At 34.2% G+C, this 5,227-nt stretch overlaps 1 non-coding gene across 1 annotated transcript; it reads left to right on the top strand.

Moving 5' to 3' along the window:
• The first annotated feature begins 4,580 nt into the window (after positions 1-4,580).
• On the top strand, positions 4,581-4,686 carry LOC128291028 (small nucleolar RNA R71). Its single transcript, XR_008280806.1, has one exon. It is a non-coding gene; the product is annotated as a small nucleolar RNA R71 (small nucleolar RNA).
• The last annotated feature ends 541 nt before the right edge of the window (positions 4,687-5,227 follow it).

Raw genomic sequence — 5,227 nt, 5'->3', positions numbered from 1 at the left:
TTAGTAGTATATTTTCATATTAATAAGATTTACTATTCCTTTTAAATACCTTGAGCAACATAACTTCATTTTCATATCAAATAAACAATTTATTCCCTCAACACATATGTATTGTATGAAGGTTTTGTATAGTTATACAGATTAGGATCAAAGAAAAAGGGTAAATAAAAATTAACATTTTTGGCTTGGGTATTGTATGACGGTTCCTTAAGATGTGTTTTCTAGCTCAAATATAGGCGCTAAGGATGAATAAATAAAGGTTAGCTTTTAGGTAATGGATTTTCACCAAACAATGTCTCAGGTCATCTATCTCAATATTCACAAATTTAATCATCTAAACAATTACAAATTTAACCATCTATCACACATACTAGCATGCTTTTCCCTTTACTCTCTATATCATTTGGTACATTCAATCACTTAATGCCTATTTATAGTGTAATATATAGAACTTAGTAGTCTGATAGTAAAAAATTTAAAATCATCTACTATCATGCGAAAGTTACAGTAAATACAATCAACCTAAATACATGCTCCTAACCAATCACTTGTATTTCTACAAGCTTAAGCACACAATCGGCAAAAAAAAATTAAAGAAAACCAAAAAAATTAAAACAAATTTTCTATGTTACCTTCCATACTTTAGATAACACATTGTCCTCAATATGTACCCTGAAAAGATAAGGAAAGAAGCTACCCGGTTGATTGTGGTAGTTTCGTAGGATATTGGTATGTGCCTCCTCCTTTGATCATTAGGAGTTTGAATTTGGTGTGCTTTTTCCATATGGGGTATCTACCTAGAAAACTTAAAATAGAAAATTAAAGCAAATAACAATCTACTAAAAAAATAAAAAATTAAAACAAATTATCCTAATAGCTATAATCTTTAAAAACAAAAGTTCAACCATCCTCTTAAGAGTCCATGTCCTCATCCCCCTCTCCTTCCTCATCTTCACTCTCTTCTTGCTATTCACTTTCATGCTCCTCTTCTTCTTGCTCATAATGCGTTGGCCAGATCATGTCTGACATATAATTAGGTTTTTCCATGCAAATTCTTTTTGAAAAATTTAGCTTGATTCTTCCATCCAGTGTATCATCTAATCCAACTTTTGATGAATGCTCTCACTGATTTCCTATCAGATTATCAACTTTGCTTTCCTTTAAGATGAGGCTGGAGTAGTTGTCTTCTTTTGTTGGCGTTTGTTCCATTCCTTTATTTGTTTCGTCCGAAGCTGTCTGTACTGTGTATAAAATGTGGCTTGAACTATTCTTTGGGACGGCTTCATGGACTACTTAGTGGAAGCCATCAAAATGTATGCTCTTTTGCATAAAGCCGTTACTAAGTGGGGAAAGAAGACTCCTACTTTCTAGCTGCTAACGCACCATTTCATATTTTTGTATATCCATGTTCCGATGCATATTTGTTTCTTCTACAAAATAATGTAAAGCAAAACCACTCAAAAAGTATTGACATTAGAAACATTCAACACAGGAGCAATTCGAGTGCATAGAAATTGAATCCACTTTTTTGCTACATGAAACATTATTTCTTGATTAAACAATGTTAGGATATCAGTACTTGGGCGACATTTCCATTCCCCTCTTCCTTCCATCAGATAGTTTATAACATTGTCCATATTTGTCTCTAAATTAATCTAAATTAGTTTCTTCTACAAAGTATTTCTCATGAAATGGAGTGTTAAAAAATTCACAAATAATTCGAGGGGTAATTTGTACTTCCTTCTATCGCACTGGTACTGTTTTCCAAGTGGAGCCTTTAGTCCCTTTAGACTCTTCGTCCCGTAAAGATGCGTAAAATTCTTGAACTACGAGGACCACAGCAGAGTCTTTTGGGATCACACAGAAGCGTTCCTATCTATGTATTAGGCCAAAGGCCAAATTTCCTGATAGAGAATCATTGACAATTCAAATACCCTTTATTGAATCAATGTTTTTCCTTAAAGTTATAGAAAATATTTCTCAACATTCTGATTCATGATATTAGAGGGGTTGGGAACCGCCGATAATTCTGGTTCGTTAGTTCTCCTAACTTTCCTTGGAGGCATATTCAATGGTGTACTGGCTAACAGTAATAAACTAACAAGCAAATTTTTCAATGGAACAGTAAAAAGATGAGTTAGGAATCCTTAACCTCGTATAACTTCCTTTTGAATTCCTTGTAATGTTTGGTTGTTACAGTTTCTTTGAGAGTTTTTCTTTTGCTTCTGCACCAAATAACATTAAAAGAAGAGATTTTGTGATAGAACAATAAGGAAAAATAATGAAGGTTTTAGGGTTTTTTTAAACTTGAGTGGTTTCAAAATGGTTAAGGAGGGTATTAGAGTTTAGAAGAGGTTGATAATATATTTTAGGGTTAAAATAAAGGCTATATTAGTGTTAAAAATAGGTTAAAACATGGTTTATGCCACCAGTTTGCACAATTGGGTCGAGTCAACCCTGCATAAAATTGTAGCAATGTCACAACAAAGGGGTTCCGTGTCGTGACATCACTGGCAGGATACTGATATTATGACATCAAGGTTCGATGTTGTAACACTGAAATTTTAGAACCTTGGTAAACTTTCTTGTATGTCGCGACACAGATTTCCTGTATTGCGATATCGAGATGATTTTCTTGATCCTTTAATTCTAGATGTGGTGTTGCAATACGAGTGTTTTGTTTTGTGACACTGACTTTGTTTTAACCTAAATTTCTAATTTTAAAGTTTTTGATTCCTATACAATACAATTTTAATATGAATTAAAGTCTAATCTAAGTAGTTGGTTAAATATACAATAATATGCATAAAATTAGAGTTTAAATAGTACTGTTAAGTTTTACTATCGGATTCATCCATCAGTTCAAGTAATGTGCACGAGGATATTTTCCTTGAATTCTTTCTATCTGTATTTGTCCAACATTCATCGTGCCACTCTATTTTATTTCGTTTGTCCTGCTCTTGATTCCTATCCTTCTGCCCTGTACAAATAGCAGGAAATATTTTCCCTTGTTCAGGGTTATTGGGGATATTTACAAATATTTCATAACATGGTTTCCCTAATCCTTTCGTCTCTACATCATCTTGTTCGCGATCACATTTAAAAATTTTAGTTTCACCATTAATGTTCATGTTCTTTTCCAGATCAATGGTGGATTGTGACATTGCTAAGAATGGTCTCCTAATAGGATAGGTATCTTACAGTCTTCTTCAAAGTCTAATATTACACATCCTCCAATACTCCTTTTGGATGTACTAAAGATCTGTTAGCCAATTGTAGCATGATTTGAGTGTTTTGGAGGTCCCCTAACCTGAGGTTTTCATATACAGATAAGGGCATTAAGTTTATGCTATCTTTTAAATCACATAGGGTTTTACTAAAGTGAATATTCCCTATCTCTATGGGGAGGTCTTTTAGATTTTAGGGGACCTATCTAGATATAATCACACTACATAAGACGCTTATGTTAACTTGTTCCCCTATTTTAATTTTCCTATGCCTAGACATGATTTCTTTTAAAAATTTGGCATACTTAGGGACTCTTTCAATTAAATCAATTAAAGGCAAGTTAACATTTAACGTTTTGAATAAGTTCAAAAAGCTTACAAATTTGTCTTAATCCCAACTTTGTTTCTCCAATTGTGAAAGGAATGGTACATTTGTGGTTACGGGTTCCTTGATTAGCTCTTTCTTTGACTCAACTATTGGTTTAACTACTACGTCTGGTCCATCATTAGCTTCTAGAGGCTCCTCATAAAGATAATTGATATTCCTCTTGGTTCCCTCTTGAGTTGTGTTCTCTAGACTACTTAGTAATTTACCTGATTGGAGTACGATTGCTTTTACGTGCTCGTCCTTCTCTCTTCGAGGATTATCTTTAGTGTTACCAGGGATAGCAGTGCCAATTTTTCTTTTAATGTCTCCCATCATGCTCATCAATTAGCTCATCTGATCTTTTAGTTTTGTCAATGTTTTTGTAGAAGTGGTGCACTCAGATTGCACATGTTTCATATATGTCCTCATTGATTGCATTTCCCCTTCGATCGGATCCATGCGTACAATATGGTCATTTAGGTTGACCCTTTTCTGATGCTTCTGAAGGTAAAGAGGTTGATAATTAGCATTTTTAACCTAGTTAGATTTATTACGTCCTCCTTGATTTTTGCCCCATATCAGGTTTAGGTGGTTTCTCCATTCGGGATTATAAGTATTCAAATAAGGGTGTCTACCCCTATTTCTAATGTAGTTCACATCACTGGTTGGTTATTAATATAATGAAAGAGTGGTTTATCTCCTCCATATATGGACGATACGGTAGACAAAGACTCTATACGGTTGAGTCTATCCACTATATGTTGGTATCTATCATTTTCTTGGTCAACTTTTACAGTGGATGGTTTTTGGCCATATTTATAGCGTTCATTTAGCCACTGGAAAAAGTTCATTGCCATGTTTTCTATAAGTTCATGCGCATTCTCGTATGTCTTATTCATTAAAGCTCCTACTACGACTTCATCTAGTCCTGATCTTGCATGTGCATCCAACCCATATAAAACATATACAGTCGTAACCACTCAGGTAGTCCATAATGTGGGCATTTTTGAATTAGCACCTTAAAACGCTCCTATGCTTCATGAAAACTTTCTCTTTCTAACTGTTTAAATGTGGCGATATCTCTTTTTGGTTGGATCGCTTTACTGATAAGGAAGAACTTTTGTAAAAACTTTCCTGCTAGCTCTTCCCATGTCGTGATAGATCCTGGTGCCTATGAATCTAACTAAGAGAAAGAGTTATCTATTAAGAAAAACAGAAACAATCGAAGACGAATAGCATCATGGGTGACTTTGTTATGTTTAATCATATCACAAAGTTTAAGGAACTATTTTAGATGCTAATTTGGGTCCTCTGTCATCTTGCCTCTAAACTACAAGTTGTTTTGGATCATCTAGATCATAGCTGGTTTGATTTCAAAATTATTGGTCATCATGGTCGGCCTTGTTATACTTCCCTAACCAAATCCATATTCAGTAGTGCATACTCCATTAAGCTTCATTCGTTTCATGCAATATGTATATTTGTGGGTAGTTGTGGTCGTGGTGGTAGGTCTTTTGGGTTATTGTTAGCCTTGTCAAATTGTAACAACCCAATTTTGGGAATAGTCGAAACAGTGGTTTCGGGACCACAAATCTGATGCAAAAAAATTTATTCTTCTTATATTTTTATGGTC

Source organism: Gossypium arboreum, chromosome 3, assembly GCF_025698485.1.
Source record: "Gossypium arboreum isolate Shixiya-1 chromosome 3, ASM2569848v2, whole genome shotgun sequence".
NCBI classification, from domain to species: Eukaryota; Viridiplantae; Streptophyta; class Magnoliopsida; order Malvales; family Malvaceae; genus Gossypium; species Gossypium arboreum.
This window is presented reverse-complemented; position numbering and strand designations above follow the sequence as displayed.